We start from the raw sequence: 16172 nt of genomic DNA, 5'->3' as shown, positions 1-16172 counted from the left end.
AAAGCAACAACAACGAAGAAAGCGGCCCAGAAAAAAGAAAGCTCAGGATGCAAGAAATATATTAATAAATATTTGTACCGCATAGTTGATACCTTAAGATTTTATGTACATTTTTTTATAGATATTAATTATCAGTTATAAATTATCAAAGATATTTAGTTTCTTCTCAATTTTTTTTCTTATTTTTAAAATAAGAATAAAATATTCATTTTTTTTTGTTTTATAATATTTTTAAATAATAAGTTTACTTAATTTATTTATAGTTTATAGGGTATTCAAGAAGCCTCTGCAATTTCCACATTAAACTGAACTATCAGGAGTAGGAAGAAGAAGCTAAAACAGAACCAACGGGAGTAAAGCATAAAAAATGGCAACACTTTCCGTGTGCTTTGCTTTGTTGTGTACACTGGGAGAAACAAGACATGCATTTTATAAATAACATTTAAACTCAAAGCAATTGATTTTACACACTTTTTAAATTTTTGGATATATAAATATTTTGACCAGTACCAGGAAAGTTCATCAATTAAGTACCGAGTATCATACTGAAACCTAATTGAGCCTTTTTTCGAAGGAATGCGTCAAATAATATATCCTTAAATTGAGATAACTAAATTGCAAAGTGATATTTTATATTCCATTAGTTTTGCACGTTAAAGAATTTTAAACTATTTCTCAGAGCGTTTTGAGTCCAAACTTCCGAAAATAGTTTCTCAGTCATTTTTTCCGGTGCATCGCTGTCGTTTGCTGTTTACTTTTATTGTTGTTGCTGTCCGCGACGACGGCGCTCGAAAAATATGAAAACTTTCGACAGGAAACAGGAAACTGATAAGGGCATTTTTGCGCCGTTACCCGTTGTGTCTCTATCTCTATCTCCCTTGCCCACACCCGCTCCCACTCTCTTTCCCCCCTTCGTATAGCTGTCCCGTTCGGTGTCACCATTTCCCATGGCGCCCGTGTCATTTGCTGTTGGGGCTTCGAGCGCTTCTTTTTTTGCTCCTCGGCTCCGCTCCTCTTTCTACGTGAAATTGGGATGCTCTGCTTTTTCTGCCAGAAGAGCGTATTGTGTGAGATTTATGTACAGTGGAGATTGCCTAAGATCTAATTAATACCAAAAGAAATTTAAAACACAAATTCGTAGAATATTCTTACAAAGATTGGTAGAAAAAATGGTTTAAAAACAAATTATAGTTTATAAATTAAATTGTAATATAGTGTCCTTTTTAACGAGTACTCACTGCACTGCCAGGATAACATACATGCTGTGGTATTCCCTGTTTTATGGCCCGCTTTTATGGAAACCAACAAACCCGGGTGCTAAAATATGATCAGTTGCCAGGATCCCTCACTGTATCGTGTTAGTTGGCATCGTTAAGCTATTGCCACGCCCCCTGGTGACACGGCCTGACAATGTGTGCCCCTGACCCCCCACCGTCCACCCTCTCTGGCCAACCGCCCACACCCTTCGTCCAATTTCCACCTCCTCCGCATCTTCTTGTGGCCGTGTCCTTTCTTTCATTCCTTTTTTCCGTTTGGGGACAGCTGTTGCAGCAATGTTGCAAGTTGCAAGTGCCATGGTTTTATGTCCATTCCAGTTCAGCTTTAAAATGTGTTGGGCAGAGCTTGGTAGGTAGATGGGCTTAATGACAAATATCTGTATTTTTAGCAAATAAGCAAGTACTGTAGTTTTAAACGTTTTTTTATTAATTTTAATGAGGAATAAATTCGAAATAAAATGTACGTTTTGGGCCTTTCGTTAGCTTTTATTTTGAAAGCTACAAAACCCTGAAACTGGAAAGAAATATCCTTCAATAAAATTCAAAAATAAAGATTATATTATATAAATCTTTCAAATCCAAAAAAAAATACAATTATTATCAGCATAATTTTAAAGTTTATTCTAATTTTTTATATCAGATACATGAACTAAGAATTGAAAATGTATCATTAGTTTTTAATTATAAACTTCCTCTCATTCCTTTATTTAAAATTTTATTGAAATTCAAATTTTTTTCCAATCATAGAACTAATTGAAAAATTAAATGAAAAATTGTTTTTTTTTCCAATTGAATTAAAAGCAATATTTGTGGCCAAAATCCTTGATATCTGACGCTCATCAGAATGAAGGAAGAAAAAAACGGGCTTTTCAGAGCCTAGTTAGCGGCTTAGTGGGATATCCAGGGGCTTAACCCATGATGGCCAAGGGGATTACCGGAGGCGAATAATTTAAACCTTAGCGCGGCAAAGCTGATTTAATTAAATGAGTCATCAGGCATCATCATTTGGGTTAAGCCAGCCGAAAAGTCATTCTGTTTTTAGGGGGTTAAAAAGGAGCAAGGAGCTTTGCGAGGGCGTGAAGGGAAGGCGAGTGCGGTGGAAGGGGGGAGATGGCCCCAAAAAATCTGCTTATTTACCAAACACACTCTTCAACACTCGCGGGCCAACGGCCAATAAAGCTCCTGCGAGTCCTGCTGCTCCTCACCCCCTCCCCCGCCTGCTGTAAAGCCCCTTGTTGGCCATGGAGCTGCCAGCACCTGTCCTTGCCCCAAACGAGTGCAACATAAAAACACGACCATGAATTAACGTTAAAACATGGCCAAAAAGGCAGGGCCCACCGCTGTTCCACTGTATCTGTGTGTACGAGTATCTGTTAGTGGGTGTATCTGTGCGAGTGTGAGTCCTGTGTGTGTGTATGTGTGTGTGTGGCATCCACACGCGCTGGCCGCAAACAAACACATAAAAATGGCCTGCTCCTGGTCGAAGGACTTCTGCCCAGAGTCTCGCCAACCGGCGTGAAAATCATTTAATTTACAACACGGACAAACACGGAGTAGCGAGGAAAAGCGGGGAGAAACCAGTGGAAAAGCGGGGGAAAAGCGGGGGAAAAGCGGTGAAGAGCCAAGAGGGGCTGGAGGAAAATTCTCGGAAAATTCCAAGCGAAAAGCAGACAACGAGAGTCGAGAGTTTGGCCTAACAATATGAAGTGAGTTTTCATTTAATGGACTGCCAGCGGGGAAAATGGCTCGTCTATAGGGGAGCGAGGGGGCGGAAAATTGTGGAAAATGGTACAAAAAGCAGGTGCAGACACACAGATAGTCCAGAGGGGGGTGGTGTAAAATGGGGGCGGTGGGGCGGAGAAACTAGTGGACGGACTGAGCCAGCAAAGCTAAGCCACGTTATGCGGTTAACTAACCGTGCCACAAAATACACATTCACACACAGCTTTTAACCCCTTAATGCCCCACTCCGGGCCTGGAGCGCGGAAAGCGAAAGTTGTGGGGCTGCCTGCTGTTTCCCTATCAGCTGATGCCAGCGATTTATGCCGTTAGCCAGGCCAAAACACACACAAATAGATATAAGCCATGGCTGGCAAATAACCATTTAACCCATTTCCCGCACGGCCAAATTCCAAAATTATGGAAAGAGTTCGAATGGGTTAAGTTTACAGAAAATCGTCCAAATGGTCAATTGTAGGGATTTCAATTAAAGGTATAGGTTAGAAAGGTGACAAAGTTCCCATTTACAGATAATTCCATACTTCAGTACAAATAATATATAAAAGGGGAAAAAACCTCCTGCCGTGGCAAACTTACTAGTGACGAATGCGTTTACATAGAACGGAAAAAAATAAAGTAACAAAAAATTAGTTCTTAAAGTTTTTTCTACACTTGAAGTACTCGAAGAGCTTACATCGGCACCGTAACAGTAAACTGCAAAATAGTAAAAATCAAAATAAATTCTGGCTTGTTCTTAATGAGTCTTTTTCCAAACATTAAAAAAATAAAGGTAAGCTGTTAGACCTTGAGGAATTTCATGTTTAAATTAAAATTTTATTGAAAAACCTTTAGAGCTGCGCCAAAAAAAAAAGAAATTACAAATTCTAGAAAAAAAAGTGATTAGTAATGAATAATAGTACTTGGCGAATGCAATTTGCGAAGTAAGATAATTACCTTGTTATCCAATAAAACTATTACATATTATGTATAGGATATTAACACAGGCCAACAGAAAAAAATCTCCACGCATAATTTCACCATAACCTTTAAGCTCCCCTGAACAAAAGTCCAGAACAAACATAGGTTCTATCACCCACAGTTTCCGTGGTACACCTAAGAGAAGAAATTGATCAAATTTTTCCATATATTGAATTATGTAGGCCGTGTAATGGCGATGACCATCATTGTTTCTAGTTCATATCATTTTTGAAATGTATGTGTACCAACTAAAATTAAAAAATGGTATCTAGCAGTTACCATATCTTTGGAATACTCATCCAAAGTTGAATCCAAATATGACGTGTAAAATTGAGCATTTAGTTTTGAATGTTTTTGAAATTTAATGAAAAAAAAATAAAAATGAACAATAACATAAAATAAGTAAACAGAGATGTAGAGAAAAATAATAGCTTTAATCATAATAATATAAACAAAGGTAAAGATGGAATAATGAATAATAAGGCATTTAAATATCAATACATCTAAACTGACTGGATTTCAACAGCTTAACAACTTACAAGTTGTGTGTACAATTTAATAGTTAAATTCAAGGTTACTTTTACGCCAATTAAATAAATTTAAAATGTATTTTAAATATGAGCATATTTACATATAAATACCTCAATTTTACACGTCATCAAATGAAAAATGTGTTTGCTTATCAAATTTGTTCTGACCTTTGACATCCCATCCGTACGCATTCCGTTCATTAAATTTTTTGACTGTATGTTGTATATGTACACATGTTTGTATATATTTTTGCATGGTGGCTCCCAATTTCCCCTGTCCCAATTTCGTAGAAATCACTTCCATGAGCACTGATTCTGATAAGAACCTCTCGAGCCTCTCTCTAGGTCGCAGATGAGTTTAAAAGCCGGACCCGTGTGTGTCGAAGCATCAGTTGAAATTCCTTGTTTGGTTCCTCAACACGGAAGGTTCTCTCAAATGCGAAAATAAATAATGATCCTTCCGGTGGCCTTCTGGCTCTCTGAGATACGAGCAAGAGGTAATTCGAAGGTGACTGGTGTACAATTGGAAAGCTAATCCATGTTCAAATTCCACAGTGGCGCTTGCGATCGGATGAGATGGAAGGGAAATGGGCCGCGGTCTGTTACCCTATGAGGAAACCCCTACTCTGGCATTTAAAAAAGTATCATGAGAAAGTTGCCCAGAGACCACGATGCCAACATAAATATACGGAATTGCAGAATAAGTATTTCGAATTGCAATCAAGAAACCAAAAAGAGGACCTAGAAGGTGGCATGAACTTTGAAAATAAGTTGCAAAGTTGCGAGCAATATCGCGAATTTTATTAATCGAAAAATCAAACTAAAGGTAAGCTGGCGGAACCCAATAACTGGGAAAATAAAACATCAAATGACCCATCTCTTTAGATCGTTGTCCAAAAATGAAAAAGGCGTAATCTAAAAAATCCTGCTCCCAGGCTCAGATCCTTTCAAAGTGGCTCATATAAGGACGAGAGAGCTGGGAATGAAAGTCATAATTGGTCGAAGGAAAACGCTTTTGCCTGATGGTTAATTATTATGTTTGACCTTTTTTGTATCAATATTTTTTAAGTCTAGTTACTCAATTTGCTTAATTGCATTTCGGAATACTTATTCTGCAAATCCCTATATCCGTATAACATGGCTTTGTGGACTACAGGCATCGTTCTCGTATAACTTTTCGAAATACCGGAGAAGGGGTTTCACTATTGGATAACAAACTGCGGAGCACTCGTCTTTCATCTCATCCGAAAGATTGTGGACTGTGGAATTTAATTTTGTGACTTCCATCATGCTATTATTTGATAAAAGTTACCTAACAATGATTCTTAAACAGCCGTTCTTAATGGACTTTAATAATGGAAAAATATAATAAAATATTCATAATTTAAATATACATTATTGTACACAAAATACTTTTGAATTTTGAATAATATAACTACATAAAAACAACATGTTTTTAAATAATTAAATTACAAAATTTGTAAAAACGATGCAAAGTTAAAAAAGAAAACAAAAATTTTAAATTTCAGGATCATTAGGTAAATTGTTGTTTGTAAAATGAAATGACATATAAGTCCAAAAATTAATTAATTAAATTCTCTATTTTCTCGACCAATGATAGTATAATTTTGAGACATAAAAATTCGGATTTTTTTTAAACTGAAATCATAAGACTAAAAACATTTTCTAGATATTATGGTAACAAATAGAAAAACCAAAACAAAGGAAGTGTTCTGGGGAAATGGCAAACAGTAATCACTCGCTTAGGCAAACAGGAGAAGCCCCCACTAAAGCGGATCATGGACAAGCGGCCTTTTGCTGAAATAACTCCACTATATTCCCTAAAGCCTTCTCCATATTTGGCCAAAATCTCACCCTCAATAGATACTTTTATTTTTTTTCGAGTATGTGCGTTTGTAAGCATTTATGTCAATATTTGTGTCAGGCATATCGCAAGCACTTTTTCCCCGGATTCCCCTCCAACAGGGACTGTCTGAGCAGTCTGTGCAAATATTTTAACGTTCCCTGCCTTTTTTATTCCCATTTTCACGACACGTTGAAAGGATTTACCCCAAAATTTACCAAGGAGCCTGAAAAAAACAACAACAGGGGGTCAGTAGTGGCCAGGATTGCCTGGGACAGGATGAAAAAAACAGGCCAATTCAGCGTTGAATAAATATTTGCAGGACGATGGAGCAAAAAAATATAAAGGTGCCGGGCGATATGTGTGAACAAAGGCGGCGACGTCCTGTCATTCTTCGGTCAAAATGATTCGCTCGAAATGCACTTCAAACAAGTGATGATAAAAGATAAAGATAAAATATTCAAAAAAGTTTAAGCAACATGCAAAAAATATTTAAACCTTGATTGAAAAATTATATATATTCGAAATAAACTTACTAGCTGCTAGAAAAATATTCATTTTTTCCAAATTTTACTTTACTCAATTTTACTTAACTTCACTTTACTTATTTATTTAATTAAGGTGAAATTTATTAATTATAATTACATTAACAGACTTTAAACATAGCATATTAAATATTAATACTTTGGGCTTTTAGAAAATTCGTCACCATTAAATTTTTCATGGAATTAATCGTACTTATCGTTTATCCTAGCTTCATATTATCTTTTTTAAATCCAACCCATTGGTTACTTATTTACTTTCAGTGCATGGCTTTCAGCATCGTTGGTTTGACTTGGCTCGCACTGACCCCCTTTGACCCCATACCCGCCCACAAAACCGCCTACGCCACTGCTCTTGGCTCAGTCGCTGCGTGTAATATCAGGGATTCAATAAACACTTCAAGCATAAACTTGACGATTTATTACAACTGAATGGGCAAGCGTCTGCCGGCAAGTGGAAACGTCTATATATGCAGGCGAAATGCACTGAACAATATATGAATTATGTGACCCGAAAGAATATTGTGTGTTCCATTAGGTGGCACTAAAATCTAAAAATATAGGTACTTTGAATTTAATAAATTGTTTTTAAAAATATATTGAATTATATTTTTTTTTAATAATCAAGCAATGTCAGGTTAGCTCAAGTCTTGCCGCTGACATTCTCTATTCGTTTTCAAAGCAAAGACTGGAATGCGACTAATTTGACTATAATATAATTTATAAAAATAAATTGATAGATATTGTAAAAAATTTACATAGTGGCTAAAGTAAATATTATATATTCTCAAAAAATGTCAAATTAAATTAAAAAGTGTTCTGTTTCATTAGGTCATTCAATTTAAGCATAATTCTCCATTAAGGCGATATATTTTGATAGTCAAATAAAACTGAAAACTCTTAACGTTTTATTATCATTACTCTTGTTAAGAACATTGATAAAATAATCGTCTTTGAATATGTTTTGCAATTCTCCCCATTTCTCTGTGTGTACAAGTGCGAAGGATATGTCACCCCATTTCGTAATCCTGCGTGTGTGAGTGTGTGTGTCAATATGCCATGTGACAGTTTGGTAGTAGTGTCTGTCTTCGAGTGGCAACGCGATGTTCATATACGCAATGAATTATTAATTCGTTGGCCCGGGTCCGGGTCCGGGTCCGGGTTGGGTCTGTGTCCGGGAATGGGTTTGCAGTCCGGGTTTTGCAGTCCGGGCTTTTGATCCGTGTCCGTGTTTGTATGCGACTCGGAACCGTAGTCGGAATCGCAGTCGGAATCGTAGCCGGCATCGGAGTCCCTGCACGTCGCTTCGTCGGCATTTAACTGCTGACAAATGATAAATTTATTATTTACCAGTCCAAACAGCAAACGGCAGCAAAGGGAGGCGGCAGGCGGCAGAAGGCGGGCGGGCAGAGGGAGTGAACATTTGCTAGATTAAAATATGTTTTAATATTTGCTTTCGTTACACTCCAATGGAGCCATGAGAACACGCACAAAACTCGCACAGACACAAAAATATTTGTATACATATTTATATTGAAACACCCACACGTGACAAGGCAACCTTGGCTGGCCTTAAGCACTGACTGCCCCACCCACTCGTCCTTGGACCCCGGATCCTCGACGCCTGGCAGGACGATAATCACGCGCATTTGATTAATTACCCGTGTCGCCTCGCTCGGCATCTTGAGATTTGTTTTTTTTGTTAAGACTAACTGACACTGGAAAATTATTATTTTAAAATATAATTAATTGTATTAATATACAATAATTATAAAGACTTTAAAAAATGAAAAAAAAATAAAAGTTTATAAATAAATATTTAACTTACTGTGGAATGATGTGGAAAATAAAAAATATTCAAGTTTATATGAAAACCTATTACAAAATGTTGATGCTTTAATGTAACTTTTTCGAATATACCCCCAACCCAAATAAAAAATATTGAAAATACATTTTTAAGGTTTTGTTTGAATTATTCTCGTTTAAATCCCATAATTGTGGCTACAAATTGATTGACTTTATTTGAATAGACAACATCATATTCGTGTATAGGAATAACTACTTCAAGTAGGATAATAATAGGATATAAGGATCAAGTCCTTCACATTTTTAATACCCAATAATCATCAAAATATAAATATATTTTATTTACAGTTTTCAGTTTAGTTTCATACATTCATCACCCCATGCAGCAAACACACTTCAGTCTCAAGTTCAACACAACGGTGTAAGTTTTCTTATCGCCGGGAAAAAGTTTTTGAGTTTCTAGCCAACTAGTTTTTTGACGGCAGGCACTCGCAGGTAAGAACTTTCTCCGCCCGGAACTTTCTCCCATGAAACCCAACGAGTTCGAGTTCCTCCCGGACCCGGAGAACCTCAAGCCATTTTGGTCGTACGTGACCAACGGCGAATCCGTCTGCTTAACTGGCTCCGTAATTGGTTAAGAGACTGGAACTTGGTTATGAGATCCGCTGAAAAAACTGCCTATTTACGTGGTTCACATTATGTCGTTTTCTTAATATTTTCCTATTAAATTTTGCATTTAATTTTACAAATATGTATCTTAAAAAGCTATTTAGTGGGTTAAATAAGTTGAAATTTTTTGAGAAACAATACAATTAAATGTAAATAACATATACTGCTAATTATCAGTGATAAATAATATGCTAACTGTACCTAGAATCCTAAATAAAAAAATTGATAGGGAATAACAATAAATATTTCGTGCAAAGTTTATTAGAAAAGAATTCAATTCAAAGGTATTACTTGTTTTTAAAGTAATGGGTAATCCGGATAAGAGTTTGTGGGACACATCATATAACATTTTTGCACATGTATTCTTTATATTTGAAGGTACAATCGCCAGGATTCTAAAGGATATTTTATATAGTGCTTTTTCTTTCTTAGTGTTTATGGTGTTATTGTATAATAGTATTTCCCCATTTCACCTGATTAAATTTTGTATATGAACAACAAATGCCTCTTGATCTTGAATTCTTAAAGCTTTCTGAGTAAAAACCTTGAACTGCCATTCAATTTGCCAAAAACAAAAACCAGATGCCCAAAATTAGCAAACGCAATCGGAAAATGGCAAACAAACAAAAAAAAATACTCACAAATGTTTATACAACAAACAAAATATAACAAATAAAAAATGTTATCATAAAACGATTTTCTCACTTAAAGAAACAGCAACACACTGAAAGAAACATGAGGGCGGGGTGAAAAAAACTTAAATTATTGCAAATCAATTTGGAAAAGGGGATGGGCGGGATGATGTCGAGGCAGCAGATGGTCCCCCTCGGTAGAAAGGGGACCAAGGCCTAGACAAAGGCTGCGACCCCGTTATTACTTTCCTCCCGAGCCGCCCCCTTGTCGACCCCGTGTTGTTTTTGCTGGCACAGCCATAAAGCACATTTTATTGAGTTGTCGAACTTAAGTACCAACAGCAACAAGAAGTAGCCAAAAAAATGCCAAAAAAAATTTAGCAAAAACAAAAAATGTGCACAACTAAAAGAAGCGGCAGAAGTCTGGTGTTTTGGGTACGCATGTGGTTCGATCCCCTTTTTCAGGACACATCTCCTTGAGATACTCTTTATTAAAAGTTTCTAAAAATTTGACCACGATGTGCTAAGGTATAAATTTTATAGGACATATAGTTTTTTTATGAAGAACTCTTAAACCTATTTTAAATGCGTACAAAAAATGTTAGTTAAATGCAATAATTATAATAATTAATGAAATAATGAATGAAACTAAAAGTAAAATTTAAAAAAGTAAATTTCAGTTTAAAGAGTATTGATAAATTCTTAATAATAAATCCAGACAATATTGTTATTTTCCTTTTCCATTTTTGCAATGTAGGGCAATGTGGCGCATAGACGGGCTCAATAATATGGCAGAGACCCCAGTAATGGGTCTTCCCTTGCCCCCTTCCCCCTTTTCCGTAATTTTTTTTTCCTGCCCCGCCCACTAAATTGCAGCACACCCAGACACCCATGAAGAAAAATGCGATTGGCAACATTTTGGCCAAAAGCACAAACACTCACAGGCACATGTGTGGCCTCCGTCTTGCCTGTCGATAAGTGTTTGTATTTTCACTGGAAAGAAATGAATTTCTTTATTTTCAGATGAGCGTAAAACAAATTTTCTTGGGGAATATGTAGGCTTTCTTCCAGTGTACTGCTCGCAACCCCTCGAGAAGCGTAATCGTTTACAGCTGCTGGAATGCGCAAATAATTTGAAAGGAATGTGCTCCCAAAATGTTTATACGCCAAAAGCAACGACAAGTATTCACTGTGCACAGTGGAACAAAAACTAGAAAAAACTATTCTAGCTGTAAGTTAATTTTTTCAATTACAATAAATATTTAAAATAAACAGAACAAAGGAACCAAACGGAATAAGAACCTCTAACACTGATTTGTAAAAACTTTCTGGTGAGTTTTTAAGGATTTTCTTTTATTTCTCAGTGTAAAAATTTAGCTCATTAGTACGCCCCAAAACTCAGTTCCATTTTTCCTAACCCTTCGAAACAAAAAAAATCAGAAAAGACACATTGCTCCATCAGAAATGATTGGCGCCAATTTTTTTTAGAAAAAGTAACAAATTTGATTTTAAGAATTATGTATATTTAACGGTTTGTCTTAAATTTAAAGGCATAATAATAATGCTAATGACTACTTAGTCCTATGTGGCCCTAAATTCACACATTTTTTCTCTGCGTGAACAACAGCTTGGTCCTTTTCCCCAAAGAACGTGGTAGCTTTTCCCCCGCTTTTTGAAGCTATTATTTGATCATATTTAAAAAGGAATTTTCGGTGTTTTCATATTTTGTACTCTCGTTGGGTGTTTTTTCGTATTCGCCCCCGTTTGTTACCACTTGAGCCATCAATAATTCACTTTCGCTTAAGAGCCAATTAGGGAGCTGTACTGCAGGGCAATCGGGGTCACCACATGTGACCCCGCTGCGGGTGTCTCCGAAACAGGGTTCGACCCCTTCTAAGCTGTCGCTCGTAAATTTGACAGTTTATTAATTACGACTGCAATTACCAAAGGCAAAGGGTTCTGCTATCAGTTTTATTTTTACTACCTCACCAGCACACACCTAACACCCCCGGCAGTTAAGCTAAGACAGTGTTCTTTGAAAAACTTTCCTCCCAAAAAAATAAACAACAAAAAGTAAGGAACTTAACTACTAAACGCGATACGCTTGTTGACTGAGATTTTAGAGCTGGACTTTGTCAGCACAACTCTATTAAAATGGCAAACAAAGGGTCTCTACTAAAGAAAAGTTTGGCTTTGGTGGAAAGAGTAAGGAGGTTAAAAAAGTATGGAAAAGAAAAATTGTAACATATCTGGATATCTTAGAAATGAGAATGAGACGTTCCTTAAGATAGGTTAATATATATTTTTTTAAATCAAATATTATTAAACACAATTTTAAGAGCTTTGTCTTGGACACAAAGGAATTAAATTCCCCGCAAACACCCCAAAAAAGGGGTAGAGCATAAAATCCTAAATCCCTCGAAAAGCTATCTGCTTAATAGCCTTTGTTTAATCCCGCCGAAGGAATTGTTTCACTGACCCAGTTCGCGGCCCCAATTATTTTGGTTTATAAGTCACCCCTTGTCGGCGATTTGGAAATCCCCCAAAGAAATACATAATGAGCTGCGAAATGCGTCAAACATCAAACAATAAACACCAGACATCGGGCTGTTGGATATACTCGTATATGGAGGACATCTGATATCGTATCCTTATCCAGGCGGCACTGAAATTCAATTGCGGAAACGTTTTTGGTATGCAACCAGCGTTCTACAACTATTTTTCTTAACGCATTTTATTGGCGCTCGGGGGCTGCCCGGGTCTTGTGGGAGTGGCAGTTCCGAGGGGTTCCGAGTGAGCTGGCGAGTGGGGGGTGTTGGGGATGTGAGTGGATTCTGGCCAGGAAGAGTGTGGACACGTACTCGATTTAAAATGACACACCCGAACGACCTAATGGCGGTTGAAACTGGTTGCCCCAAAATACAGGGTAGATTATTAAAAGTATCAAGGCGGGATGGAATTGTGGATATTATTAATTCTTAAATATTGGAAATATTATATTTATGAAAACACTTTTTAAGAAATTTAAATTTTTGTATAATATATTTTTATCATTTTCATAAACTAAAATTTATTTATGTTGTAAGTGTTAATTGTTTTTAATAATAGAATTATTATTACTTTTCAAAGTATAAGATAACTTTTTAGTAAAAGCCATATGAGACAAATCAATAAACGTAGATTAATCATGTATTTGTAGAGTTAATATGATAATGGGATTCGCAGTGATACGCGAGATCTATTTTAAGTCAAGTAATTTTAATTATTTCTTAGTACTAATAATTTCATCGCAAAATAGGTACTTTCGTTACCTACATGAACGTCACTTTTTATTAATTTACAAATGTTATAACTAATTAATATAGATGTGACTGTTGAAATATAAATAGTCAAATTATTAGAAAGGTTTGAATAACTTGGCTCGAACATGCCCAAAGAAGCTACCCTGTAAATATGGTAATAAGTCGTGTTTGTGTTTTTTTTTGCCACGAGCTCAACCCCCTTTTGACCATTGTCATATTGAAACCGCAGTGACAAAAGCACCCGAGATGGGCGGCGAATAATTTGGGGCCGTGGTGGGAGGGGGCTTGGTCGTTGACAAGGTCGTGCATGGCATTTTCTATTAAGAGCTATGAGAGATAGCGTGGCCAAAGCCAAAGGCAGGGATTCCCACAGAGTTTATATTTTCCCCTATTTTGTTTTGTTATTGTTATTGGACAGCCAATTTGACACCGCAAGGGGCAGAAAAAAACCAAAAAAACAAACGGAAAAATAAATAAAACAAGGCAGACGATGTGACAGTCAATAAGGAAAACGCTCTTGGAATTCAAAAAATATTTCCACAACGAAACAACAACAATTGTCCGAATGGAAATTGTTAAAAATGGTGTCCCACTGCCATAAATATTTGCATCAGCCACAAAATGTCCATTGTCAGTGGGTGTCAGTGTGCGTGTGCATAATTCTGGTCGACACTGTGCTTTCCTTTCTGCCCAAGTCCTGACAACGTGTTTGTCATAACTGAAAAGCCCAAACAGATCCAAATTAGGTTAAATGCGAACAAGGACAAGAAAGGAAAGCCAATTTCGAGCAAGGCCGAAGCTTACATACCGTTGAAGTTAAACTATTATACTAATAATTTTAACTAATATATTTAATATTAATATCAATTTATACTAATATATTTTAAACGACAAAATAAAAGTAAGCAAGTTTAATATATTTTTTACATTTTTATTTTTTCTTCAATTTCTGTTCTATTCTACTCTCTGCAAAGTTGTCAATCAAATGTTTCTTTCGACTTTTGATATCACGTCTGTACGCAACCTGTCTTCGGAATTTTTTTGAATATTTAGATCATAGAACTCGCATTAGACTGATTTTGATGAGATATTCTCAAGCTGAAGTTCGAAGATACAAACTTCTAACAATCACACAAAAGTTTCTTCGAGACACACACATTTTAAATGATCCTTCCGGTGGTTTTCCTTTTACCATTTTTATTATTTCCGTGTGTCTGGGATACTAGGACAATATCGTTAGGAAACGTTACAGCTAACAAAAGATTTTCTAAACGGACTTTAGAAAGAGAAAATAAAAGAAAATATATCATATAGAATATGAATTTAATTTTAATACATTTTTTGTTTCGAACTGTAATTTCAAAAGCCAAACAATAACCAAATAAAATAGCCTGATGAAATTCGTGGCCTTGTTTTGATCTCACCTCTGAATTCCTTCAAATATCCCTATATCTTTATAGGTTTTGCCCAGTTGTTGTCAAGTGTCAGACATTTCTAAATATTTTATGGTTGCAAAAACTTTGGAATACCATCTAAGGAGCAGTTAGAAGGCAGTGAAACATAAATAAAAGTTATGTGCATCAATTTTTAATACATTTTTCTACATTTAATTTAAATAGGTAATTTTTTAATTTGTTTAACGAAAAATTTTATTCAAGGGGACTGTAAAATAATTTTAAAAAGGTAGTTTTCAGTTTGATTTTTTAAAGAAAATTCGTTTATATTTTCAGAATTATATTTTAAGACGTGCAAAAATGGATTAAGTTAAAAACACATTTTTCAAATTATCAAAATCAAAGGCTGACATTTAATATTATGTAATTTTATAGAGAAGCATGACTGCATTGTTCAATTATAAATGTGTATGCAAAAAAAGTATTATTTAAGTATAAATCTTTTAATTAAAAAATAGATTTACAAAAAAGATTCAAAACAATCTCTCAAAATCAAAATTTTCTTTAAAAAACCACAATTTTTGTCCATTTTTTAATGGGTCATGTCTATTTGAGTTCACTGTACAACTACTTAAGCGAATGGACTAGATGCCAGGCAGTCCTTTTCGTAAAAGTCTCGAGGTCCTTTCAGACAGGCGAACAAAATAATTTTGCTTAATTCAGTGCATCAAAGGAATTTCTGGCTGGGGGTGGGGAGGGGCTTGTGAGACGGAAGTTGCACAGCACCCGGTGGAGTTGTTGCCAAAGGGCGGCCAGGGGTGCTGCAAGTTGCAAGTTGGGGTGGCAAGAAGGCCGAAGGACGAAAAGGAAGCTGAAAGAGTGGATGCCGCTGGCTTCCTGTGACGCAATTAGTGCAACATTGTTGACATTGTTTTTTGTTTATCCTGTGATTTTTATTATTTTTTTTTTGTCCCTTCCTCGTTTTTTTGCACTTTGAGATGGTTGCGCTTGTGGCTGCAACGTGGCGATGCCACAGGTCAAAAGGTTTGTTTTTGAAAGTTGACTTTAAAGTACATACAGTTTCGTTGGCTTCGCAAATAATTGAAATTAATAAACAACATTTTAGTTGATATTTCATTCTTAAACTGTTGGTTTTGTACCAAGAAAGTAAATATACGTAGATATTTCAGTAAAGCCTTTTTTAACATTGTTTTAATATTTTTTGTGACGTTTTTGGGTATCCTGTCATTTTGTTTTTATCCTGTTTTTTGTCCCTTGGTCTAGAGGTCCATTTCTGCATTCCTTCTGCGCTCAATTTTTTCCAGTCAGTACTTGACTTTTAATTTCTGTTCCCCTACTACCCCCCGGCCTTGGGATTTTGGCCGAGTCGAGAGCTCTTAGCTGATGAAGCCATTGTATCCACATAGAGACACCCGACCGTTTACCATTTACATTCGAC

At 36.0% G+C, this 16172-nt stretch overlaps 1 long non-coding RNA gene across 4 annotated transcripts; it reads left to right on the top strand.

The window, feature by feature from the left end:
* The first annotated feature begins 4849 nt into the window (after positions 1 to 4849).
* LOC26513667 lies at positions 4850 to 7798 on the top strand. 4 transcript variants are annotated; one of them, XR_006507726.1, is made up of 4 exons: positions 4850 to 5001; positions 5060 to 5330; positions 7175 to 7473; positions 7539 to 7781. It is a non-coding gene; the product is annotated as an uncharacterized LOC26513667 (long non-coding RNA). The 4 variants fall into 4 exon arrangements; XR_004310206.2 differs by having other exon boundaries at positions 7175 to 7798; XR_001408424.3 differs by lacking the exons at positions 7175 to 7473; positions 7539 to 7781 and adding an exon at positions 5390 to 5417.
* The last annotated feature ends 8374 nt before the right edge of the window (positions 7799 to 16172 follow it).

Source organism: Drosophila ananassae, chromosome XR, assembly GCF_017639315.1.
Source record: "Drosophila ananassae strain 14024-0371.13 chromosome XR, ASM1763931v2, whole genome shotgun sequence".
Lineage (NCBI taxonomy): Eukaryota > Metazoa > Arthropoda > Insecta > Diptera > Drosophilidae > Drosophila > Drosophila ananassae.
Note: the sequence above shows the minus strand (reverse complement) of the source record. Positions and strands in the feature narration are given on the sequence as shown.